This window comes from Falco rusticolus, chromosome 5 (assembly GCF_015220075.1).
Source record: "Falco rusticolus isolate bFalRus1 chromosome 5, bFalRus1.pri, whole genome shotgun sequence".
Taxonomy (NCBI): domain Eukaryota; kingdom Metazoa; phylum Chordata; class Aves; order Falconiformes; family Falconidae; genus Falco; species Falco rusticolus.
The window spans coordinates 60,044,725-60,072,261 of record NC_051191.1 but is presented as its reverse complement, the minus strand read 5'-3'; the positions used below and the strand labels follow the sequence as shown (position 1 = coordinate 60,072,261).

At 43.1% G+C, this 27,537-nt stretch overlaps 1 protein-coding gene across 3 annotated transcripts in view; it reads left to right on the top strand.

The window, feature by feature from the left end:
* BTBD11 (BTB domain containing 11) overlaps positions 1-27,537 on the top strand; it is a 181,023-nt gene that overhangs the window by 72,828 nt on the left and 80,658 nt on the right. Inside the window, exon 1 of one of the 3 annotated variants that reach the window (XM_037389811.1) lies at positions 1,364-1,445. The exons of the other annotated variants lie outside the window; for them this stretch is intronic. The gene's annotated coding sequence lies outside the window, so the exon portion shown is untranslated. Of the gene's footprint in view, positions 1-1,363; positions 1,446-27,537 lie in introns of those variants that run through there. 3 annotated transcript variants of the gene reach the window in all.

The following is a 27,537-nucleotide window of genomic DNA, read 5'->3' as shown; positions in this document are numbered from 1 at the left end:
TGAGCTGGGTGTAGAAAAGAGCCGCTACTCGCGTCTGCAGAGCTCTCTCCCTTCCTCCTGCTCCACGTGGTGGCCAGGGACATCTGTGGTTTAACTGCTCAAACAGTCAGCAAAGTTCTCCTGCCTCTTCAGATAAGATTTTTTTTTTGAAAGATCCTTTCTCTGGAGCCCTTCTTTCAGCAGTCAGCACCATGGCAGATGAAGGGCAGGCTGTGGTTTCACAGACCTCGTTATGGCCAGGTTCCACATCCCAGGGAAATGGAAAGTCTGGGGGATGCTGTCAGCATCTTCCATTTGCTGTGCAGACCCGGCAGGGCATGCTGCAAGGTGCAGCCCCCAGGAGGAGAGTCCCAGCAGAGCCCAGAGCCAGGGCTGGAGGTCGGTGAGTGAGGCGGGGCAGGTGCCCTGGCTGTTGCAATGTGGTACTGGAGAACGGAGAGGCTCCCAGGACCTCATCCTGAGCTCAGAAACAACACCCCGTGGTGCAGCTCCGGCCAGCGAATGCATTTCCCTTGCCCCCCCCCCCCCCCCCCCCGACTCTGACCTTTTTATCTTTTTTTCTTTTTCCCAGAGAGAGAGAGGGAAAATACCTGACAGTTTTGGTGGTTTGGTTTTGTTTTTTGTTTTTTTTTAGAGTTGCTCCGAATCTCACTCATGTGTGAAGTGAAACCTGAGGTTGTACCCAGTGTCACATAAATAGTTAACCCTTCTCTCATGTGCCTGTTTTTGTGTGTGGTCTATATTCAGGTCACAGAAGGATGCTTTTTCTCTCTTTGCTCAGGGGCTTATGGTCTGGCTTAGACATAGGATTAAATACAAGTAAAAAGAGATCAAGACATCGATTCAGCAAACCACTTGCATTTAATCCTGCACCTCCCCTTAACAACAAAAAAAATACTTGCAGTGTGACTGTAATCAGTATTTACCATCTGAAATTTAAGTGTGTGCCTTTGTGCATGGCTGCATCAGCACACAATTCTGTATGTACGTAGCAGAAGGAGAGGGGAACGCTGGCTGAAGAGCAAATATTACAGACGCTCTCATCTCACTGAGACCTTTACAGCCCTGTGCTCCTACCTTGGGTATGCTTGCCTTACACCCACGTGGCCGGGTGGCTCTGAGAGCAGCACATCACCCTGCTGGGGGTCGGGGCGTGGTTTTGGGATGCTCTGCTTCGTGGTGGAAATCACACACCTTGCTGAGGTGGTTTCCCATTCCACCTTCCACGCTTGCAGAAATGGTTTGCTTTTGCTTTTGCTTCGGCACACGCTGTAGTGACAGATCTGAGGCACGGAGCAAAAGTGTTCCAGCAAATGAAGGGCAGCATTTTATGATTTTTTTTAAAAAGCTTTCAAGAAAAACTGTTATCGGTAACCGTACAGTCCCTAGAACAAGAACTGCATTCACCTTGCGTTTATAGCAAAGGCTGCTCTGCTGTCTAGGAGGTATGTCTTCACTTTTCATTTCAAATGCAAGGAAGTCCTAATATTTTTTTTTGTTTTGTTTTTGCTTTGTTTTGTTGTGGCAGTTGAGAAAGAAAACCACAGAAGTTTCCTCTTCTTTGAATGCACTCTGCCCAAAACACGCTTTCAGGAAATACTTGTTCCTGCCTGAGAGAGTGCTGGAAGCTCTGCAGTTCATAGTCATGGCACAAAATGTGTGAGGCTAGATCATTTTGCAAGCTGTCCTAATGCAACCATCAGTCGTCCTAAAATGAAGGAAATTAGGAGGCTAAATAATGTTAAGTAGCTGATAATAGTAATTTAAAGAAGACATGCCAATAAGCAAGTTTTTCCTCTGAAATAGCTCATTAAAATATTGTTAGTCCAGCTAATTTTAGGAATGCCAGCCTGCAACTTCTAGCTCCTTGTCATTTGTACAGCCTTGTTGTATTGATTTAAAGCATTTATTACCTAGTTAAAAACAGTAGTGTTCTTTCTTTCCTTTTTTTTTTTTTTTTAATGTGCTTTTACTTGGGAGAAGAGTGTAGGGTTTTTTTCCGAGTAAAACAAACTTTCAGGTTCTTATTGTGTTTAGGGAGGTGGCTGCTGGCCTGGCTTTCACCAGCAGCACCGAAGAAAAGAATTAACAGGTAAATTAACCTGTTTTCTCTAGTGGGCAAAGGCCATTTATCTGACTTTTGACTAGAGCACTGACTCTGTCAATTTTATTTTAAAGTCTTCCAGCATTTTGCATTCAGTGAAAAATCCAGTGTTAAATGACATAAACCCAACATCTCCTTTTCCAGTCAGCCATGCGATCCAATTGATTGTTTGTATAAGTTTTGTGCAATTGTCAGCATTATGAATTGATGGTGCTTTGCTTGTCCCTGACTGATGATGATTGATGTGTTTTGGCATGCCATATTTGTTCATAATTCATTAACTTGCCTTCCTGCCTGGGTTCATATGTGGCCAGAGTTTACAGCTGTGTAAATTAAGGCACCGCTTGAGCAGTCGCCATCCCTGCTGACCTGAGACTCTTTCTGTTAAAGACAAGGTAAGATTATCTCATCTCATTTTCAGATGTGATGTTTGCATCGCTGTGGGGCAGGGAAAAGGTGCTTGTGGTGGAGAAGTGGTTTCTGATTGCTAGCCTCCTTGCATTTGAATTTGTACTCGGCTCAGCTGGCAGAGCAGCTGAAGTCAGGGTTGGACATGGATGCTAACAGACACTGTGCTGCCAGCCTCTGCTTTCTGACAGACAGATCTGCAGCATGTTTTATATGTAGGCTATACATAAGGAGGCTCAGCAGTGAAAGAAATAAACGTTTTGGCATTGCAGAGCCCATTCCTGCTCTCATTCTCATTGCAAGATCAGTGCTGATGGTAAGCTTTGGTTTTAGCAGGGCTTTCTTGCTTTTGACCCAGCTAGTGACCTTTGAAGTGCCCTAATCCACGCGGTACGGTCTCTGGACAATATTCTAGCCAAATTACTCATCACAGCAGTACAGTCCCTGAAAGGCTATAAATGATGCATTAAGCAATGCAGTAGCATCTGCCACATGTGGTTCCTTCTCTCAGGGATGTTTGCATGCAGGCAGCTCTTTGTTTTGCTTTGTGCTTAGGCAGAATTAGGGATGAGTGTGTGCACATGAGCAAGAGAGAAGTGCACATTGCTTGTATTTGCGTGGATGGTGGTAAAGAGGTGTACCCAGTGTCAGCACTGCAGCACCAACCTGGCAAAGCCTTTAAGCTCATGAGGTGTGAATATGTCAGAGTTCAAGGAGGCGCCTTAAGCACCTTCCTGGGTGACAGCCAGATTACTCAGCACCTTTTGGGTCTGAACTCTGGGAGCAGAGGTGAGATACGTGCTGAAAGCAGTGGAGGTAAGGCAGTATTTTTTGTACAGCTTCCAACAAGCAGTAAACACTGCAAAGGGTAGGCATGCATTCAGATCAAGGGCTCCATCGTATAGATGTTTAATGCTGAAGGCAGCCTTGCTGGAGCCTGCCAGGCTGCTCGTTGGATGGGACTGTGGCAGGAGGTGCCTGCAGTGGAGGGGGAGCACAGCTCTCGCACCCCCCATGCCTTCCCACTTGCCTATGCACCCAGCCATGCAGCATGGTCCTGTGGCACCACAGCCTGGCTTCCATGTCTGGTGTGTGACAAAGCTGCGAAGGGGAGGTTAAAGTTGCTGAAACCATCCCAGTTGGGGTGAGCTTTTGCTCCAGTGCCACTCAGGAGCATTGCTGTGACAGTGACAGCGTGCATTACCCTCCAGGTTCACCATTGAGGTGTCAGGGTGACATCCCTGTCACGCTGTGAAGGCTAAACTAACATTGCTGCAACCGCATGAAGGGCTGCGCAGTGCCGGGGGGGTGGGAATGCGAGCACTTGTGATGTGCTGCACAAGTGTGACAGCTAAACGTGTGCAGACAGCTTGGTGTAAATACGTAGGTCTTGTGCACTGTTATCCTTAATCAGCAAGGAGGTTAATAACATTGAAGGTGCTTGGCCTTAAAGAAAAGGAAGGTGTACATTGCTAAATTCATGCAAAGATTACTGCAGAATTTAAATATGCCTTAGGAAATTCATGCCCAGAACACAGGTAGGTTTTACTTGAAGTATCAGCATTTGGGCTGCTGGGGTAAACTGCTGCAGTTTTGACATGTACCTGGGGAATAACACTGAAAATAGCCCATCTACCAACTGAACCTACTGTGACTGTCTCTGATTTTATAATAATATTATCCAGGAGGTCCTGCTGCTAGTGGTTTTATCATGATAGGCACATTTGCACTGGGAAAGACTAGCTCCTTTCCCTGCATGCCCAGTATTTTCAGGGCAGATGAGGGGCAGAAGATTAGAGATTGGAGGTTCCCGCAGATGCTTTGTTCAGGGCCTCTTGAGGAATTTATAGAAATGGACTCCAGTCTTCCCCATTTCAGTCTAGTGCCTGAATACCAAGATGAAGTTTCTTAATGACAAAGCAAAACATAATGACTCAGGGAAAAGCATGATGTCTCGTAACAGTGACAGAAGATGCAACGTACTGGTTGTTGGGATCCGGGGCTTGATGCTTCCTTGAGTATAAAGAACCTGAGTGTGTTCCTTGCTGAGAACACCTCCAAATCAACAAGGTGTGCAGCAGGGCAGAGTACACAGATGGCCAATTATTCTTGCTGAGATTAACACCTCTGAATCAACCTGCTGTACAGTAGGAAAAAATACACAGATCGCCAATTATTCTAGAGTGGAGTCAATATTTCAATCCCATTTGGATTTGGAACACTATCCAAATAATTAGTGGAGTGTTTCTTGGTCTCTACATCCCTCTTGGAGAGTGAGGGATAGCAAAACAAGCCTCTGTCAAAGTTCAAGGTGGTACAAACCTCTGCATGGGTGGGTTTGGCTGGCAGAAACCTCAGTGCAGCCCATTGCCTCTCCAGTAGCTGCAGTTCCAGAAGCAGAGGATATGAGACACACCTGTGGGAGATGCTGTGATGCAGAAATGTCTAGCAGGGAGGGGGCAAATAAGAGTTAGGTTTCTTCTTTTTTAGCTAAGGGAGAGGGAAATACTTTTACAAGGTTATGCCACATTCTCCAGTTTTTGAGTTTCAAAAATCGTTGCTCTCTTGGAAGAAAACTCCAGGTAGCTCCACCAAGAGCTGGGAAACTAGGAGGCCAAAGCAAAATTTTAACTATGTAGAAGTGTAATTCTTCATGAAGAATTACTATCAGGATGTGTTTTCCTCCTTTATCTTGGTGGGGCAGCTTCCTTGAGTGCAGATGGTGTTACTGCTGAACTGCCTTCTCAGATGTTCCTTTGCATTATCATAATCTTGAGGGAAAAAAAAGAAAAAATGAAGAAGAAGAGGCAAAAAATGCCAGATAACCCAGCCACAGTTAATGCACTGCCATGGAATTTATGTCAACAAACGGAGTGATTCTGAGGTTACGTTGTAGTGTGTTGTGGAGATATTTAAAACCTCGTCGGTGGCAATGCTAGGAGAAATAAAGGGTTTAGAAAACAGAATATAGCTTCATTTGGCACAGGGTAGGTGCAAGCCATATGGAGCCCAGATGTTCCCAGTGCCTTCTGTAAAGGTAACAAATCCAGAGTCACTGAAGGAGGAATTTCAGACTAAACAAATGAGAAAAATATGTGGCCGAACACAACAGAGCTTTTCAGCACAGCAGTCTCTCCTGCCTCTCTCGCTTTCTCACCATTGCCCCATTTTGGTGCCTTCTGTGGGAATTTTTTAAATTAAAGTAGTGAAAACCACATCTTGATAGGCAGAATAGTGTCTCAGCATCTGTATGCAGTCTAAAGTTGGCAAACAAGGTGAGGTGCTCCATTTTGAGCTATAATAAATAGAAAAACATTTTATAGGTGGAAATAAATAGAAAATTTAAAACTTTTTTTTTTTAAATACACAATTTTCTCTCTCCTTTCTTTCAGTGTAGGCCTCAGTATTTTCTTTGTAAATCCTCTGTGCTGAACTGTAACTTTTTATCAATAATACATAATTTGCATTTGTACCACATTACCTCATTTGCATTTTACTTGTCAAGCAACTTGAATACAAAGAGGTAGAGGCCCCAGCTCTGCAAACATCTATATGTATGAGTAACAGTTCAATTAAGCAAAGATATACATATGCATGTGTTTGCAGGGCGGAGGCCTGCATGTTCCTCCTGAGGTAATTTTGGAAGTTTAGAGTTTATTCAAACTGAGAAAGGACTACTTGTCTTGTGATAGCCAGAATACTCTGAAAGCCATTCTTCATTAAATGAGTGAATCTGCCTTGTGTTTACATGGAAAACAGGTTTCCTGGTATTTTAAGTTGCTTTTGTATACAAGAAGAAGAAACAAAGGATGATGGAAATACGTGTGACAGGTAGTAAGCACTTAAACATTCAGGACCAATATTCCTCAAAACCATGCACCACTTTTGCCTGGTCTTGCACTGGATGCGTTTTTATGCTAAAATCACCAGGTCCTTAAACTTTGTGTTACCTGTGGCTGGGAAATCTGTGCCAGCAGAAGCCCCATGCATAAGTGCAGATGTAAAGGCAAATTGTGTCTGTTGTCAGGGTAATTATTTTGCTTAAAGGAAAAGAGAGGCTGAATTATAAATTTGTTCTTTAGTTGATTGAGATTGTCTCATTGTCTGAGTGTTAGGCAAAGCCCACTTCTGTAAGCTGGTTTTCTAGCTGTGTACTAGGAAGATGTTCCCATTGCATACCTGCTCTAGGAGTGTGTCTGGTCTGGGATTGTGCCTTGTAGCACACCTCGCCCTTCCCTGGCCTTCATCTGAGGGATGGATAAACTTAATTTGCAGAAAAAAGGGTGAGGTCTCCTGGAGTGGGCTCCTTGTAAAAGAAGTAGCCCCAAGTTTGAAGCCAGCAGCCTCCATCTGCTCAGAGTTTGTGTGAGAGTAAGTACAACTGCAGTATCTTCTTACCAGGTTCACCTTGTCCAAATGAAGCGAGAAAATTGGTTTTCTTGAGGCATGCTCCCAGCATTTACCCTCATTAAGACTTCCCACTAATGTGAGTCCTCAGTAGTGTTTTGCCTTTGCAGATTCCAAAGCTAATGGGTGAAGGCTGCGGCTAATGAACAGCCTCCTCAGTCTCCTGTGAGCTGAGAAAAACACCGCTCAACTTGAAGGATTTGGCCTGACTCTCCAGAGCTGCTGGATAGCTCTTGATTTGGATGTTCGTGAAGTGCAGGTACTGTGGGCCAGCTGCACCCCTGGTGTAACACCGTGGGCAGTCAGGAGGAGATGGCCTCAGACCCGTGAGTGCGGGCAGTCATAGCCAATGTAGTGGCTACCTACCAAGAGGGTCGAGCTGTCAACAGAGCACCTTTCCCTGTGCCAGCTGCCCTGGTGCTTTCACAGCACCTTGCCAAAAACGACAGCCCCCTGCAGAGCTACCAGTCGCCCAGCTTGTCTGCCCGCTCTGGTTGCAGAGCCTGGCCATTTGCACGGCTGGCCAACTCCGTCTCCAGCCGGGAAGCTGCCATGAGCAGATGGAGACAGGCTGGCATGGTCGTGTTGTTGGGGTACAGCTGGATCCAGGAGAGGGTGCGCATCTTGCTGCTCTCATTGCTCCCTCGACTGGAGAGAGGGGTAGAAACTGTCTGGGGTGTTCGCTCTTACACACTTGTGAAGGTGCAAAAAGACCAGTGATACGGGTAATTGTCTCCAAGTCTGAGGCACTTGTGTTCCTTTTTCTGCCCTCTGAATGAAATAAAAAAAAAGCAAAAGAAAGTAAAGTGGCATAAAAAATGAGGGTCAAAGTGCGTCTTCTAGAAAATGAAGAGTTTTCAAAGAGGTGCTTTCTGAGGTTTAAAACATTCTGATTTTTCATGTGTGCATGCTGCTTTATTAAGATGCTTTGAATCTCAAGCTGGAATTTTAAGTTATGCCTCCTTGTCTATTTAAGCAAGGTGTTGTTTTGTTCCTGCTTTCAAAGCTGTTGGTGTCAGGTTTGGCTTTTTTGATGTCCTGATCCACATGTGCTGTCATTGCAGCAGCATTTGGCTGCTGTTCCAACCAGAAAACTGCATGCAATTTTTACTCCAGACCTTAAATCAACAGCTTTTTTGACAGTTAGGCTGTTGTTTACTACATGCATGCTCTGAAAACATCCATAAGGGTCTGTCATGATGTAAGCAGTCTTGAATCTACCTTGTTTTGGTCTGGAAGCATCTACCATCTTAAGTTGTGAAGCCTTAAATTTTCACTTGGTCTGTTTTTTGGTATTAGCTGAGAGTGCCTGAGCTTGCAGCTACACATGGAAATATGAGGAAGATGATCAGAAAGAAGGGCAGTTTAATATCGGTTTCCTTTAGGACTACAAGTGGAGCCCTGTTTTCTGTTAGTGGCATTCAGGGAAAGAAATGCCATTAGGACATCTTGTTTCTTGTCTTGCACCTTCTCAGATTTTCTTGTTTTGTTCATCAGTTGTTTTAACTGAGGTGAAGTTTACACTACTGATCATGTGGGAAGGTCAGAGAGGATCATTAAATGACTAAAGAATTGCTGTTGAGGACACAAATGCCAGTCTAGATTCAGTCACCCCTGCTTCTGACCTCTAGTAAACATGAGGTTTGAGAGGTATAGACCTGCAGGTTATTCTTTAGGTGTTTAAAAAAATTACTGCAGGAATGTCATAATGCTCACCACCCTATCGTGTTGGTGAACCTCGCCCTTTAAGCGTGTGCTCTTTGTGCTTTGTAAAGGTCCTTTTAAATAAATTGTAATAGTGCAAACATTTTTACCTGGTATTAGGAGGCGTCAGCAAGCTCCTCCAGAGGATTTTAGCTGTAGAGCTGGGGCAGGTGATTCAAGAAAGCAAATTCATAGTTGCCAGGAAGTACTAATGATGGTGATAGTGAAAGACAGCACTTTCCCATGGAGATTTAATGATGGAGAGGAAAAACTGAAGGCTCCCAACCTTCTGGCTGTTAGGGTCCTTAGAGACGCCAGGCAAATCTTTGCTCAGTGCAGCAAAGAAAAAGCTCTTGGACATCAACCGTCCCCGAGTTCTCTGGGGTTTTGTGCTGCCTGTTAAGAGAACCTGCATGATGACCCAGATGGGCTATTTAATGAGGTGTTCCTCTAATGAGGGGTTATCATTTTAAAGTGAAGCGAATAAAGAGTGAGATGTGGTTTCAGATTTTCTTGGGGTTTACTGAGTGTTTGACTGTCCTACTTAAGGTGAACAACGCTCTGGCACTGCAGAGCAGTATTTCACAAAAGCGCATTTGTCCTGTGTTTCCATATTCCCTGGAATATTACCTGTTACAGATGGAAAATCTGTGGGTTTTTTTTCCTCCCACGAGAAGGTACCACTCTGTAGATCTTCAGCCAGAGAAAAGGCAGCTAACTGTATGTTGGAAACATGTCGATGTGAAGCCATCCATATCAGTGACATCAGGACAAGGGAACACAGTGGGTGTCTGGGTTTCTTTTTCTTTATTTGTTATTGTTTTTCTCTAGAATCAGGGACTAATCACTGTAATCTTCTGTTCTTTCTGCTTTGCTTCCAACTTTCCAGTAGTTTTTGCAGGTCTATGTCAGTTTTGTAAAAAAAATTAGCAGAAGAATAAACCCATGTGTGGTAGTGTGCATGCACAAGAGAACAAAATTACGATTGCAGTAGTCAATTTAATCTGGCAATTCCTCATTTTAGAATACTTCACTTTCTGACTTGGACTTTCTGATTTTAACATTCCTTTGGTGTGGTGTGGGCATACAGTTAACTAAGTTGTTCAAAAAAATTACTTTTTCTACTTGAGTCATGTGTGGAATATGTTGTAACTTGAATGAATTATCAACCCAAGATATTGATTTGGTCTCTATGTTTTTGTTACCTACATCTTCATGTACAATTATTTTCCTGCATGTGTGTGGGTTTTTTGATTATTTTTTTTTATTTAGTGGATTTGTTAAAACGTGCAATTTTTGTCAGCTGTGTAATATCGGGTTGTGAAGTTTAATTTTAATCCAGGTCATGCTCACATTGGTCACTTAAATGCTAGTGGATTGATAGTAGATGCAGTATATTACAAGGTATAGATTGCCTTTGCCATTTAGGGGGACTTACATTGCATTAAATATTCACTTTTTTTTTTTTAATTAGCATTCATAGTTTACAACCTTACAATAAAGACAGATACTATGTGTATATAACACATTTATAGAAACATAAAAATTGTAAGAACAGAAAGAAGCAATCCCTGCAAGTCACGTCTCGTTTCTAGTTGGTAAGCTCCTCATCTCTCAAGCAGTGACTTAGGTATCCCCCAGTTCTGCAGCTCTATAAAACCTTTAGCTGAGCAAAGATCAGTTATATGAGGGGACAGGTTTATTGCTATTCCCCCGTGTGCTTGCTCGCGGGCAGTTGTGCCGTGAATATCGTTTCCAAGCGTGCAAGACGGGGCTGTATTATTGCACGTGCGAAAGCACAGTGGCAGCCACAATTGCCAGGGACGAGGTGTAGCGCTGGCTGGAGCCGTGCTGGTGCTGCTGAGTCCTGCTGGCACGGTGTCCAGCGAGGAGTTACCACCTTGGGCTGGCAAAGCCTGACCGGCAAAGAGCCCAGAGTCTAGATGCCGCTAAACAAGCAAAATTACTTCTTTTCAGTGTTGTGTATTGCTGCAGCCAGGATCCAATGAGGCAGCTTTTTATCTGCCTGTGTTGCTGAAGACGAGGAGAAACTGCTCCAAAAAGCCACCTGTGCTTGCAGAACTTCCAGTGTCATTTCCACTTTTTTCAGCCCCCCCCCCGCCCCTTCTGCTCAAGTTGCATCCCTACCATGCTTGCCAGATGTTTCTACCCCCTTTTCTGCGTAACCTTAGAGATAAGAGACAGCCTTGGAGTAAATCCCTGCGTTTTCTATCACTTTATTTTATGCTATACTCAGGATTTTCTAACATTTGTTTCTAACAGCATTTGTCTGTACCCTTCATGGATTTACAGCTTTCTTGCCTATATATCAAGGCAGCAACAATATTTTGAATTGAAGACTTGTAGTCTTCAAGAGTTCAAGCTGTAGATAGTTTTTTTAATGGGTGAATCCTATTTAAGATGCTAGACACAAATACCCTCTTTTCAGTTGGTGAAATTATCCCAGTTAACTGTGAATCACGGTCAATTACTGTATAAACTACATCACTTCTTCTAAGATGGAAGTTGTGTTTTAATTTTGTTTTTTCCTCTGTAGCAGGCTGCTAACCCCATCTTCCTGAAGTGCTGGATCCAACTGTTGGCCTTTATCAGTCTTTTGTGTTGGGTGGGATAAACTTGGAAGATTTAACGACATCAGCAGTGGCTGGATTTTGAAACGGATTGTCGTTACACCATATATTGTTATGTTTATGTTTGTTTTCCCAGTGAAGTAGATCCAGTGCCCAGCTACAGAAGTGAGCGAATTCTTGCTGATCTGATCCCAGCCTTTATGTTGAACCCTGTACTTAAATCTGCATTTACTTTTAAGTATTCAAGCTGCAGCTTGGTATAAAGGCTTGATGATGTAATTATTTTTGTTGGCAAGCCTAACACTTCAAGATGTTCCAGAGTGAATAGTGATGGAGTCTGTCAAGTGCTTTCTTGAAATCTCTGAAGTTTATGATGAGTGAATTTCTCCATTCGGTGCTTTCTTCAGTGATTAGTCTTACAGTGCAAATCTGGTCAACACATGAGCTTTCAGGTCAACTTACTTACCCTTTTCCTCTTTTAGATTTTCATGGATACTTTTCTTTCATGTTTTTTACTAAAATGAGTTCCTTGAGTTCACTAAACGTAAGTACTGAACTCAATGCAGAGTTTACATAAAATGACAGAGAAAAGCTTCTCTGAAAAAATTACCAGCAAACTGTGTTAAAGCTCGCCATGGGAAGTGTTGCCAGCCTCCATTCCATGTAATTGGGAGTGCCCATCGCTTGGGGCTGGGTAGGGCTGCCAGATGTTGTTTCCAGCAAAGACTGACAAACCCCATGATCAAGTTTAGGTTAAATTAGTTGTAAATGCTTGTCATCTGTGTGTGTTTTCAGCTGGGGTGGTTAAACAAAGGCTTTGCAGAGATAAGTGTGTTTTGCTGTAGAGCAAGAGGTCTTGTTTGGACGGGCTGTGGGCCTTCCGGACGGCTCCCTTGGTATCTGCTGCTTCCCGTTGGGATTTTGGAACTGAGAGATTAGCAAACTGCTGATGACATGAAGTTATACCCAGAAAAAGAAAAAGAGAGGGGACCAGATTTTCCTGAGTGTTTTGCTCAGTGGTAGTCTAAGTGACTCTATTGGCCTCATTTTTCACTGTAGTGATGGAGAGCTTGATCTGATACATTATTTTAAAGGTAGAATTTAAAAAGACAAAAAGCAGATGAGTTGGCAAATAAAAAAAACCCGCCATCTTTGATCTTTGTTGTGCTGATGATAAAATCGGTGTGAGTTTTGCGTTGTGTGAAACCTGTTTCCTGTGGGCTTCATCTGGTTAAGAATATTTTGCTAAATTGGTGGTCGGGTTAAAGTAATTTACCATCGTCCCTTGGCATTTTCATTAAACTTTCTCTTAAGAAAGAAGAGGAGGGTGGTGCTTTTACATCTTTGGAAAAAGCTGAAACCAAGGAAATGCTGTGACATCCTAGTCCAAATTTTCAAATTGCAATGCCATACATTAAATGTAAAATTACCATGTTTTACACAATCATTAGTTTCTATTAAGTTTCTTGCAGCATGTTTGCATTCAAAGCATGACCTTGATAGGGGTTACTTCATTCTGCAAAGCACTTGGTCTCACCAGTCCCACCAGCGATGAGGAGTGGTGGGACAGTGCTCCAGCCCTTGGCCTGCAGCCCCAGTGGCTTTGCCTCTTGGTCCCCAGACGTGCAGGAGTCTTTCTGTGTTTATAGCAGTAAAGCTCAAAGTGTTGGAGCAATTTAAGAAATAACAATAAGGTCACAAGGACAGCTTAAAGGAAAAAAAAAAGATCTCTTGTCCTGGGACCATTGCATGAATTATATTTGTATTATTGCATATTTTTTATAAACTCCGTCAATACTGATTCTTCTTCCTACACTGAATTATTTTCACTGTCTTCCCTTTCCCTGGCAAACACCATGAGCTTTTCTTTGGCATTCTTCTTAATCTTCCCCACCACCACACACCCCCTCCCCGCCCCCCAAAAGATGAAAGAAAGGCAGGGGGCTTTGATAGATTTATTGCCTGTAAATCTGTGAAGGGTGCTACTAAAAATCTCAGACTGAATGGCTAAGACGCTGGTGAGGATCCAGTTCAGAACCATGGCTGATGTGGTCAGTAAAGGTCTCTGCCTGTTTCATGGTTTTCCTAAAGCCCTGGCTCTCTGGATGCTGGGTTTTCTCGAACTTTTCCTCTGACAAGCAGGAAAATAGAATTTCTCTCTTTCTTGTTTGAAGAGATAAGTTTGACAATGTGACTAGAGCAGAGCGTGTGCTGAAAGCTGTGGAAATAAAAAGCAGCAAATGAAAGAACTCCAGTTTTACTTATAAAAATGTATTTATTTTTAAGCCAATTTTGGGATTTTTTGACATTTGGATTTCCTGATAATAAAATGTTTAGAAGTATCTTTGAGACTGTTAAACCGTTCTACTAAGCTACTTCATAATATCTCACTGCCCTTGAAATTTGCTCTGTATGATTTGAAATGTCTGTACTTTGGTTTTTTGGGTCGTATTTCTTTTATTTATACTCTTCCTTCCTCCCCCCACCCCCACCCCCCCCCACCCCCCTTCCTTTGAATCTCCCAGGTAGGCTGTGCAGTTTGGTGAGCTCTTTAGTGAATATAAAGCCTGTTTTCCTCCTTGCATTTTTCTCCTCCCCGCCCCACCCCACCCCACCCCCCCCCTTTTTTTTTTTTTTTTTTTCTGGACACGTTTTTAAGAATTGAAGTACTAGACATCTGGATTTATTAAAGTCCACAGTGTTGGGTGAGGGGAGTATTTTTTTTTTAAGAGTGCTTCATTTTCACCTCTGTATGGTGTTGTCTTTGAGATGCACCAGAGGAGCATCTCATGCACCCTTCTGCTGCCAAGGCCAAGTTGTCTGCCTGTGTTTAAATAAGCCACCATGAAGCCCCCATTTTCCATTTTCACCATTTCTTTTGAGAATTGGTTTGTTGATAAACCTGCTGTGGGGGGCTGTTTATGTAACAGTGCTTCTCAAGGTGCTTTCCAAACATCACCGAAATGAGCCTCCATGGCATCACCAGTTTTACAGAGGGATACATTGGGGCGTGTAGAGGTCTGTGGGCTTGTTGGAGGGCAAGCAGGCATCCGTGGCAGACTGCGATCGGAGGTGGGAGTCCTCACTCCCAGCTCATTTTGGAGTGTGCTACGGTGGGCTTGCACTTGCTGTAGAAGATACTTGGACCTGGACAAGGGGTATGTTCCTCGTGGGAGCAAAGCTCCTTTTCCCACTCTGCTGCTCCTGTGCAGCATGCTTCTCTGGGTATCTCTTATTCTTCATCATGATGGGTGTTTTGGTCTTTTAAGGCTGATTTGGGACCATCAGTGGTGTAAATACGGGGCAGTGCCCCCATTGTCAGTGTGTGTACACCAGGGTGAAGCCACCTTGCATGGCACCAAGCTAAAGCGTTTAATGAACCTTCATTGTATCTACGTGTTAAAATGTTCACTGGGTGTGTGCAATTCATGCTGGTCTTCGTGGTCGTGGCAGCGAGCATCATGTTTCTGGCTTTGCCCAGGGAGCATCTTGTACCTGGCTTTACCCTACTGCTGACTCTTTTGCTTATTACAGAGAAGGGGGTTTGGGCTGGCAGATTAAGACCCCCTGAGCTCTGGTTCTGTTGCAGGTACTGGTACCTCTGCTCCCATTCAAGGCAGCAAATTTGCTGTATTACACCTTAATGATGTAAACGAAGAGAGGCCTAACTGTACCTGCCAGAGTCACAGAGGCCTGGGGAAAATTAGTGCTCTAATATTAGTTAATTGCTTTGAAGATATATATTGAAAATAAAGGTCGAAGTATCTTGGTAAATATTGTTTCCTTTATTACAGCAATGTATCTCATTTTATGGGAGTCATCTGCAGTAGCGTTCAGTTTGTGGTGATGAAGCAACTCCAGCCATGTGCTTTACAAACTCCCGCTGGTGCAGGGCTGGTTTGCACTGATGGCTCTTCAAAGTCAGAGGATGCTCACCCGTACGCGCAGCTACGCGAGCAAAAATCTGAGCCCATTTGCCTGCCTGCTTGCAACCACAGCTGGCAAACCACAGCACCTACAGATGTCACGTACGTCCCTCGGTGGGATGAAGGAGGTCGCTCCGTTCTCACAGGCAGCGGCTGCTGCACAGCCCTCCTGATGCACCGAGGAGTGAGACCTTCTTGGTGGCAACAGTGGTTTCCCTGCTCTCGGGCTTACAGCGGTGCGGCTGTGCCATCAACCCCCATGCTGCTCCCTCACTGCCCTCGCAGATTCCCGGCTGTAGGCTACGGCATGTGGAGATTTGGTCGATGGCCAAAATAAACCAGCGGAGGGAATTAAATAAAGAGTGGGTGTTGGCATGTGCACAGACGGAACGGTGGGGAGCTGTCGCTGGAACAGGATTTCCGTGAGCTGCCAGCTCGTTGGTGTTTGCCACCAGCCGAGCCCCGGCACAGCAGGCATTTTGCATGCCTACAGGAGTCACCTTCCACATCCAAACATCCCTGTTCCATTCAGCTTAGTGGCAGCTTTTCCGGCATGTCCTGTGGGCCTCTGGATTTGATATCCAAACAGGATATTAGCCAAGTAAGTAGTTATTATCAGCCAAGTACCTTGCTCTTGGGCTGAAAGGTGGTAGGGACACCCCTGTAGGAAGGACTGTAGGAAGTATGGTGGCTTAGGCATGTGCAGGAGCCTGTGACGGTGTGCTGCAGTAGCTGGGGCTTGCCAGGGCCAGAAGGCTTCATGATCAGTAGATGAACTGCCCTTATCCAGCTGAGAGGTAACAAAAATGTATTTGTTTCCACCTAGTCTAGGTTCATCTCTTGTCTTTAGACAAGACGTTGTTGTCTTGGTTGTTGTCCTGGACATTGTCTCCTGTGGATGAAGACCTGCATGCTTTAGCTGCCTCCAAGATGTGTCATCTTTCTCTGCATTAATATTATATATTTTGAATGTCTCTCCTTGCTTTGCTTCGGAGTCATTTCTTGGTCAGTCTGCTTCTGAAGCACCTAAATTAAGGTTTGCTGTACCGTTAAAATTAAGTGCAAACTTGCAAACTGGTGTTTGCTTCAACAGAGCTGTCTTCGTATGTTGCTGCCATGCACACCAGTCGGTTACTACTAACTCATAAAAAGTAAGAGAATGGTAGATCACATGAATGTTATTGTACACTCGGCTGTCCGTTCATTCCCCAAAAGTATGCAGAGTGGCTTCGTGTGAGGATTATTTTCCATCATTTGTGTTTTTTGTTGTTTTCCTTCTCCGTAGCTGCTTGCATTAATCTTTTATGTCCTGTTGATAAACCACAGTTCATGAGCTCCTTATCTTTCTTGTCTGCATCATATGAGTCTGTGCTGACTCTTGAGTTACGTGCCTAAGGACATTTTAATTATACTTCTACTTGCACATGAAAGCCATTGCTTCATCCTGCATATTTCCCATGATTCTGAAGTAATCCCAAAAATATTTAGAGTTGCGAGTACTGTGTCTAGCAGTCATATTTTGCTTCAGCCCGCACCATGATGTGCAGACCCCAGGATGTATTTTTTGCTGTATGAATGATTCAGACTGAATTTTTCAAAAGTATGTGAAGCTCAAGGCTTTGGATCCTGAGAAACCAGTTCAAGGCAGTCTGTGCCTGCATCTGCATTTTGTTTCCCTGTGTTCTGGGGAAAACCAGGCTAATGGACTTGCCCTTTCTGAATCAGATCCCTTCTGAAACATTTTTTTTTTCGCCTAGAAACTCCAGTGGGTGGACTTTGCAAGTGGCAGCCTTATGATCAGTCCATAACCAAAACTGAAGGACAGTTTCCAGTTCCTCTTTCCACTTCTATCTGAAGAAGAAAACCCTGTCTCAAAATTTCCCATGTTTCTGTTGTGATCAGGGCAAAGTCAGGGTTACTTGGGGATCCTTAAGTGTGAACTGGTAGAATTTTTTATGTTTATGGGGTTGAATGTAGGGTAAAACGTGAATTCCCAGTGTGTGTAATTATTTTGAGAACTGGTCTCAAAGGCTTTCAGGTTGTCACATTGTCATTGCTTTTGCCATGATTTTTATACTCATCCCCTTAAGTTGTTGTGAGTTGAAGACTTTTTTTTTTTTGGTACTTTAGTGTCAACTGACAAAAAAAAAGTTCATTGTGAATTCAAAGTTTCAAGTAGCAGCTGTTTAAGCGGAGATCGGGAAAGAGCCCATGATCATATGATAAATCAGTACTGGTGATGTGTACATGCAGAATTGATTTCAGAAACTAAATAAAAATGTGTCGTATTCCTTAGCTATGTTAAATGGACAAAGAATACCACCTGAGTGCTGGACAAAGATGAAACTGTCTGAGGAAGGAACTTACAGATATATTAAATGAAAAAGCTTCAGTGCTTTGCTCTGCTCTGGAAATACCAAGGATAACAATTTCCACATGCAAAAAAAAAAAAAAAGAAACTCGACCCTTTTGTCAAAATTTCTCTTCATTAAATGTAGTCTTTCAGTTCTCATACTGAAGGCTGTGCCCACTGCAGCTGTGTTTATGGTGACCTGCATATTTTGGAATATTGCCGTTACCATACCACACCTTTCAACTGCAGGAGATAGGGAGAAGGGAGGTTGCTTCCACCTCTAAATTCATTGTTAGTCACCTAGAGACATGATTCACATGAGGAATTTGGGCCAGAAGAACGGTCTTTCTTCATTATGTAAGCCTCATGTCAGAAAAGATGACCCGAGTGTAACGTGTCTTTCAGGTGTTGTGTCTGTGTAACATATATGTAATGGTGCAAGAGAAAATGATATAGTTTCTCATTTAAATGGGCGGTTTGTCTCTGCCTGTGAATAGTCTGTAGTTAGACAGTATACTTTTGTCCCTGAGTGCACTAAAGCTGAGTGTAAAAGGCCACAGCCATGAGAGAAATTGCATCAATTTACTTAATACAGTATTTTCTTGCTGATGGGTTGGTGCTCTATGCGCAGTGTTCATCTATCAGATGCCTGTACAGGAGCATCCTCAGGACTTTGCTGTGGCTTACTCCTCACGTGAAAAGAGGTGCTTTTAGGAGAAGAGCCAGATGCTATTACCTGTTACCTCTTGAGGTGAGATGAATGCCTGCATAAACAGGGGACAGGCATCGTGACTCATGTTTTGTGTGTTGTCTGTTGGCTCCACCAAGCATCCACCAAGAGGGGTATATGTGCAGGTGGCCCTGCAGGCACTCCGTATAGCCAAGTCCAACGTGTGTTCAGACTCTTAGAGGCCAGTTAAGAATTACTTTCTTGATTACATATTCTTGATTACATATCTCTGGGCCAACAAGCTCAAAGTAAGTGACTGTTCTCCAGCAGAGGGTACTGTCTGGGAAATCTGCTGCGTGCAAATGCCTACTTTAATTTTACATTGTGTGTGTGTATATATATATATAGAGAGATACGAACTCTATTTAAATTTCTTAATGAAGCTCATAAATCACTCTTGGTCTGCTGTAGCTGTCCCTGTGGCTAGGGTCAATGGTAGTGTGTTGTCTGCTCATGGCTGGAGGCCGTGAATCCACAAATGTTTTAAATTGCAGAGTTCTGCCTTTTCACTGGAATACAACTAAAATAATTAATGACAAATTTATTTTATTTTTTAGTCTATTTTTGTTCATTTTCCTTATGATGTTCAGCTTAGACAATGAAAATGAGCTTGTAATTCCTGTAGGTCTTGCAGGGCTGTGCATTGCAATTAACATTTCATGGTGTACTTTTAAGGTACAAAATAATTCTTATTGAATCTGTGTCTTTTCCAAATATTATGAACGTCATAATTCTCTCATAATTCCCTGTGGTTCATCTAATTGTTAATGTTAAGAAATCTAAAAGAGAGGGCATTTTGTTGTGCTTATCCACAAAGAATACGATTGGAATAACTACAGCTTTACTTAGTCTAGGAGCTGTAGCCAACCTCCAGCTAGGATTTCCAGGCTGAACCATGGGGTTGGTTTGTGGCAGTTACAAGATGATGTTTGCAGTAAAAGGACAGGGCATCTCTCCATGGTAGCCCCAGAGAAGATGCTGAGGAATGGGTCCCAGGGACGCTGAGAGCAGGTAGCTGTCATGAGCACAGCCAGTGAAAAATGAGGTGGGGGTCTGTACGCAAGCAGGATGAGGATGAGCATACGACGTTATGAACAGAGGTGGTTGGTTGGGGACGGTACCTGAGTGATGGAAATGGAGTTTATTTGACTGTTGGGAAAATGGAGTATGATGAAGGGTTTACTTTGTATTGGTTTATTATTGGGGGTTCTTTTCTATCTGGGATTTCAACTTGAATCAATTTCCAAGATTTAGATTTGATTTCTGTGTCCTTCATAGCATATATTGCTGCTTAGTCAGCTTATCAGTTACGTAATGCGGACCAACTGAAGCTGTGTCTGAAAGTTTCCAAATACCATTTGGTTTCTTTCAGTCTGCTTAAAAGAGAAAAGGCTACATAAAATCAACAGATGAGAAGTAGCTGGTGAGGCAGTTAGCATGGCCTACTGTTACAGCTACCTGCTGGTCATCATTATACATCCTCAATTTCAGTTGCTTCTGATATGTTCCAACGGCAGTCCCTTTCCCCAAAATGACTAAAAATACTTCCTTTTATTTTTTTTTTTTTTTTCCTATTGGAAAAATTTCAGCCGAGTTGGCTCAGCCCTTTCCAAGACAAAGGCTGTGGGGGGAAAACCTGTTCCACGGTTTGTTCCCTGCCTTAGTTTTGGCACTTAATTACTGGGGAAAGGCTGGTGGAGCTGTGTTTGGAGGTGAAGCAGCTCCACGGGGCAGCTGTGGCACCACTGGGGATGCATCTGTCCCTGTGCAGGCAGCCATGGGAAGAGATGAACCCACGTGGAACAGCATCATGCTTTACTCAAAGCAGAGGATGGGCAAGATGCGGTCATGTCACAGTCATGCCAAAGACCACGCTGAACCAGAAAGATAAAATAGTGAGCATCGGTTTATTCATTAACTACTGTCTTCAATGCACTGGAGAAGGGTCTGACATAGACGTGATCATATTCCTTTCCTATAGGGTTTTTGCTGTTTGTTGATCTGTGTGTGAATGTCTGGGTGAAACGGTGGATGAGATTAATAATGCAGAGGTTCAAATTTGAAGATTATGCATAAATGAATGTTTGACCTTTAACTGCTCTGAGAATAAATGTGCAACCACTTCTGTCTGGAAAAAGTAATAGAAAGCCTCGTTTTCAAAAAATGAATTAGATATTTTAGGAATAAAACTGTATATCTTGATATAAAATTCAGAATATACAAGTGGCTGTTCTGCAGGGATTAAAAAAAGTATTAAACCTCTGTAAAGTAATTTAAAGTCTTTTTCATTTAAACTGGTGGCCATGTAGTGAGCTCATGCACCTGAACATAATTAGGTTGTCTTATAGCTGAGTGAGAAAGAAGGTGCCCATCAGCTCTGTAAAACTTGAGTTATTTGAAATGGGTTCAGCCAGCCAATGTGTAGGGCAAGCGGTCATGAAAGTATGCTAGTAACATAGTCTAATGGCTCTTCCTGTAAATTTTTTTCATTGCCTGTAATGATTTTACCATATATATATGCATATAGGTTAACCTTTATGGGTCAGAGCTGATTTATTGTTGTAGGTGTCTGTATCAAAGATCTGGATGGTGAAATTATGTGCTATTAATAAGCCATTTCTATTTAGCAAGCCAAGTGGAATTTTTGAAGAATATAAAGGTTACTTTTAGAAAGGACTGTCTGGCTGGATCCAGGGTTTCCAGTCAGTGAAATTTTTAGGTGAATATTTAGCTTTAAATACATGGCAAAAAAAAAAGCATTGAAGCACATGGTGGAGGCAAAGGGTTACTCCTTTACTGAGGGTGGGAGCTGGATACCTTGGTCCCATGCAGGTCATAGCTGTTTGGTACCTGAGCTCAGGTATTTGCAGGTGAGAACATCTTGCCTATTAGGGATATCCTAAATGATGCAGCAGACCTGACTGGCAGGGGGATGCAGGGGGCTGTAGGGCATGTCCTGCTCTGGGGCTGTGAGAGTTCAGGAGGCTGGCAATATTCCTGTGCTGTATACCTTCAAGAATAGGTATGTTTTTATCCTGCTGTGATAATCTGTTGGCTCAGTGCTGTTCATAGCAGAGTGGGAGGGAGCATAGTAGATGCTCAGGTGATGGGATACTACCCTAAAGCCAGTAAATAGCAGCTCCTGTTTCTAAAACATCTTACCATTCTTGCATTAAGCATGGGCTTTCATGGTGGGGGTGGAGTCACTAATCTGATACTCATCTGTGCAAGCAGTTGAAAGGAAATTCTAATTACCTAACCTTTACTGTGGGCTCCACATGCTCCAGTTTACCCAAAACTCATCACTGGGGCGTAAAATCCTGACCCTTACAAAGTAAGTAAGAGTTTTGCCAGAGCCACCTGCATTTCCCCACTGAAGCATGGCAACACGCAGCAGCAGTGCAATTCTGTTCACATCTGTAGGCTGAGGGGCTTCACTGCAGCTCCTATGTCATGTGTTTTCAAGTAAATGCCCTACTGACTGCAGACTTTACTACTTTTTTTTATTCTTTATTTATTCAGTTGCATACCCTACTGCCTTCCCAGAAACTTTAGGGCTGATGATTTAGTTGTTCAGAGTTAGAGGACAGTGAATGGTTTTAGCTGCTTTTTGGTATTACAGTAGCATTGCCTGGGCCAGAGCCCAAGGCTTTGGTGTTTGTGGAATGTAACTTTACAAAGCAAACAGCCAGCTCTATAGAAAGGGCTGTCGTTCTCCCACCAGTTACCCTACTCTTGTAAGGTCAGGTGTTTCTATCAGTTTGAATTGCAAACCATCCTTATTCCTGTACGTATGGTTTGCATAAGCTTTTGCATACGTAACTGGCTCCCAAGTAAAAGGTGCTTTGTCCTGCTCCCCTTGATCCTATTTCCAGCTGCTGCCACCATGCCCGCCTGTGAAATGTGAAGGGTGCAGTTGGTAACTGTGGTGGGAACGCCCTGTGTTCAGTCTCAGCACTGTGTGCTCTTCTATGTATTATTCATGGGGTTTTGTACAAGCTGATGGTGTTCCAAAGCAAAATTTTGGCAAACAATTCCTTCTCATGTAAAAAGCATACTAATCTTTGCAAATACTGAAGCAAATGGAGGAGATGTTTTTTAAGGTATTCAAAATATTCTTGCCAAGTGTGCTGTGTAGTATTCAGTGCAACTGCTCAGAAATGTAAACTTATTGGTGTTTTTGAAATGATGTGTCCAACCCTTAAAGGCATCCAATGTATGGTGCATACGCCGAAGAAATGGTGGCGCACAGAGAAAGCAATGGAAAAAGTGGTCTTTCGGATCAAGCATTTTGTACCGCTTTACTATAGCTGTAGTACCTGTTACAGGAGCCTGTTTGGATAGTAGGTCTCATGAAAATGGGGAATTACATGCTTACATGGCGTTATTCATTTGCAATTGAAATACTCAGTCTCTCTTCTCCAGAAGTCCAAACCAGCAACATTCCAAGAAACGCACTGCTCATATACTATATGGTAGTGCTTAATTAGCTGCTGGTGTTTTGTTTATCAAATACTGGAGGAGACTGGACTAGGTTAGGAGAGATGCCATATCAGCACCATTGGGCTTTTGGGCTGTGCCTGCGTCATGGTTGCTGAAGGGGAAGAAGTCATCTGTCATGGCTGGGCATTTTGGGGGACTGACAGTAATGAATGAAGGAAATTACAGGCTCAGGGAAAGCATATTAAGCTATGAATCACAGAATCCTCTTGTTCTGCTGCTATCAGCTGACAGGTCTTTTTCTGTAAAATAAAACCCATTAATGTATTCCTCATCATTTTCAGTGACTCAAAGGCTTAGAACTTCTGCAAACTCTATAATAGGGGGTTGTGTGCTTGTTTTTAGCCAAACCCATTTTTGCATGAGTTAGTACTCCTGTGCTTGGTCAGAGTCCTTGTTTATCCCAGTGTGCATCCTTTCCACCTTGAGTATATGTCTGCCATCTTGAGTACTTGCCAGTAGCTGCAAGAAGCACCTTGTGGTTAGATGGGGTGTAGGCAGATCCATGTTTCTGCGAGCTTCCTCGCTATTCAGCACTGCCGACGCGTTCATTGAGCTCTTTTCTTCCATCAAATCCCCATGACCTCTCAACTTCTTGCTTGTATTGAGACACCAAGGGCTGCAAACATTATATTTATTTGCATGTTAGCAGAGAAGGAAGATGACTGGCATTTTATAGTTTTATTTTCTGTAACTGGATGCCTCCTGTCAAAGACTGTGGTAGAAAATCTTTTTCCTCCAGATGACTAGTTCCAGGGCAGCATAGTTTAGATCAGGGTAATCTTGAGCTGATGGGTACTCAATGTGAAATAAATGCACAGTGTCAGCTCTAGCATCTCTCTGCCAAAAAAATCCACAACTCTTCCTGAAACTTTTATGGTCACTGTGACAGTGGAATAGTGTGGCTGAGCACAGTGTGCTGTAGTGCAACTTTCCTGTAGCGAAGTTAACAAAATGCCCCTTCATGGTCAACGGGAAGAGCGGTGGTGAAAATCACAGGTAGGTGAAGGTGTGTGATGCGTGTCAGTGCCCTAAGGAGAGGAAGGGGGATACAGCTACTGCATCAGCCACAGCTCACCGTGCTGTCAGCACACATTGTTCTGTTCAGCTCATGGATGCACACCGGTAAGCAGCACCTGCTGCTGCTTGCCCAATGGCAGTACCGCAGAGACCACTTCAGGGAGCTGGGAGAGACCTTGGGATAAGCATGAGGAGATGGTTCTCCATTTCTTCTCTTGCTTGTGCACTGGCTTACTTCAGATTCACTGTTTTTGTAAATTTTTTTTTTTGTGGTGGTTTTGAGAATTTTGAAGTTTTGCACTTGATTTTGGCAGAACCAAGATTTTGGTTTATATCCTGATAAAAATAAATGTAAAGCTGTAGCTGGTGATTTAGGAGCTTAGTTTCTATGTTTAGTGGGATCTAATCTTCTGATCCTTCTTTGTTTTGTAATACATAACCTGAACAATCAAATCCATCCTGTGTTCCACTTGGCTGTGCACCACTTAACTGCTTGGTGCTAGCAGAATATATCCTAATTCAATTGAATTGTTGTTACTTCTATGCCATTTAAGCAGCAGTGATTGCCAGTCATTATCATTAGGCTAAAACAATTGCCTTCAGAAGGATCCTAATAAGGAGGATGTCCCAATTAAGTAGAATGTGTTGTGCTAAGAAACTTCTTACAAGAAAAGATGTCACAGTCGTGTGGTGTAATATAATTCTATTAGCTCGTCTCCCTGTAACACCTGCTCTAATGGCTCACAGAGGTACTCTCTGCTTTAGATGATTTTGTGAGGCCCATGGTTCTTTCATTTTTAAGCATTATTCATTTGCTCTTCTACTGATTTTTCCAGGAGAGAAAGGGTGATCTCTTGTGGTTAAACTGCATAACTAGAGGCCTTATGCTCTTTTCCTGTTTTTTTTCTGACATTTCTTATTTCACCTTGAATTAGTTACTGAGCTCTCTAATGCTTTGCTTTCCCTTCATCTATAAATTGGACATGAATATTACCTTACCTGCTTAGTGCCAGTGTCTTGAGGCTAAGTGTAATGCTTACTAATGTCTTTGGGTAGTAGGTGTTAAAGATAGAGTAGTATCCCTTTAGTATCTTGCATCTATCTGATTCCTGTGCTTGTTTCATCCTTCCTCATTTGGGCTGCTCTGCCTGTTCTAAGACTGATTCTGGAAACTTTGTATCACCACCTAGGTTTCCCAAGCCTTTGCATTTTCTCCATGCAAAGCCACTCCCTGTTATTTAACTGGGCTGGAATGTGTGGAAAGAAGACACTTCGCACTCCTTGCCTTGAATGCTTTCCAGGTCTTCCGTTAACTGAAAGTTGTGGCTCATATGATTAGCTTTAAGGTTTTCCCTATAGTCTCATTTCTGTAAAAAGAAGTCAAGATGTTTTCCATCTGCCTAGCTGGTCAGGTTGACAGGCTGAGCGAAGGAGTCCTGGTGCAGGTTGCTTCAAAGAACAGAGACCATAGGGTTTCTTTCCAAGTTTAAGCTCCGACGTGGTGGTTTGTGTCGCTTTGCATTGACCAGCTCCTGTGCATCGATGTCGGGATGCTGAGCTCATGGTGCTGGTATTCCCACACCATGCTTCAAAATCTGGTGTGTGCCTGGATGGTGCATCATCCCCGCGTACTCACGGTTGCCACAGTTGCAAAACATGCTGTCAGGAGAGGTTTCCTACATGTCGTAATACCCACCATGTGGGGTTTGCACCTAGTGAAGTGTTTTGCTATTGCAAAGGCAGCTGGCAATACTTTTGTCCCTTTTATTTCTTTCTTGTAGGCCTTTATGTTGTAGATGTCAAGAATGCTCTCTGGTGCTGGGAAATATTTTGGTACATGAGCTTGTGGAAGGAAAGGGATTTTTTTTTTTTTATTGGATGTTTTGTGAACTCTTGAACTTCACATGCATCTTTATGAGAGCAGGAGGCTGGTCTCAAAGGCTTTCTAGTCCTATGTACCTGCATTAAAAAAAAAAAACAAAAAACCAAACACCACCACCCCCAACCAAAAACAATTGAGTGGATTTCCTACTCCTAAACGTAGTCCTTCTAGATAAGGTCAGCATTTACTTGAGCAATGTAATGTGCAACACCGCCTTTTGGGGACTGTTCAGAATTAACTACCATTTTCAGGCTCATTTTGTACAGCAATTTGCCTGATATCTGTCCTGCACAGTTAATTTCCATAAACTCTTGGTAGGATCCAGCTATTCCTTGCAGTGGGAGTATAAGCTCTTTTCCAGATATGTACATTCGCTTAAGATGTAATAGATCAATAAAGAGGGAGGTCAAAGATGCTTTGAGTTATTTTCTCTTAAGTAGGAGCACTTAATTAAAGAAAAAACAAGAGAGCAGAAAAACTTTCATGCTTCTATTCAGACTCTAAATTAATATATAAAAAGAAATCTGGCACTCTTTCCAAAGGAACGAATGATGAAATGTGAAAAAAATATTTTATAGTCTTTACAGCACTTACATTTTCAGTCAAAACACATTTGTGTTGGGTTTCTGCTAGATGCTTCAGCACAGATTATTTGAATCACATTGTCCAGTGGGCATTCGTATTAATTTAATGTAATTGGAAATTTGTTTTGGTTTAGACCATGGGATTTGAATACTAAAGGAGAGTGAGGAGGCAAAGAATTTAAAACATGGATGACATTAGGTATTGCAGAGCCATGAACGTAGGCAGTGCAGGCTTCTCCTTGTGTGCCTTGGTCTGTCACTGTGATAGCTGAGGTATCATTTGGTCTTGGTGAATTTGCTGTATGATCAAGCTATAGCTTAATTAAATGTCTTCAATCTCCTTGAAATACAAATTAAAGTTTCACATATAGGAGGTCTGTGGTACCGAAACATGTTTACAGTGGGTGAGAAGAAGAAGGCTGGATCAGTAACTTCAGACCTGCAGTAACTGACACTGCAAGTTTAGGTTCTGTATCTCTCGTTCTCTTTCTCCTGAGATGGACTTACAGTTGAAAATGATGCTTTAGGTAGCAAAGCTGGTTTGGGACTAAACTGTGGGATGTTTGAGGATGCAACACAGCCTTGCCCCAAACTTTACTGCCCGCCCATTCCAAATAAACAGACTTGCCATTTTATTGCTTTCCTCATTGTGTAGTCATTAATGCCGGTATACAAAGACTGGTTGTCTTATTTTTAGCTGTTTTGGCCTTTCATCTGCCTTTGCACGATGCACATAGCTGTGTGGTGCCAAGAGCAATACATGGTCCATGGAAAGCCAGCAGCCTCCTATGCCTGAGAGAGAGTGAAGTCTGACTGCCGGCCCTGAAGTGTAGGCACCTTAGGTGCCCGCACTTCAGGAATCAAATGTTTTGCAACAGCTGGTATATAAATAAGTGCACTTATCTATCTAAACAGAGGAACACTGGAGGGGGCTTAGTTTTTTTTAATGATTGCTCTATATTTAGGTAAGATTTGGGCTACAACCCCCATATTTCTCATGCCCTGAAAGCTGAAGAAGTCACACAGCCACTGCTGGGTCTGGTGCTGGGAGTTGTTCTTGGCCATCAGGTCCTTCAGGCTGTTTTGCTGAGAAGGTACTGAGGATCAGGGACAAGCTCTGCCAGGGTTGCTGCGAGGCACCAAGTTTGGGATGTTTGCGTAATGCACGCACACTTCTTCTGTCGTGCTGCAAAGGACAGCATGGGCAGCTCAGTGGCAAGTGCTGAAATGAGTATGCAGGAACGTATGTGTATTTGTGCCGAAGTCTCCCATGCAATGGAGGGCAGCACATCAGCCAAGCCCAAGAGGTGGGAGCGTGCATGGGGAAA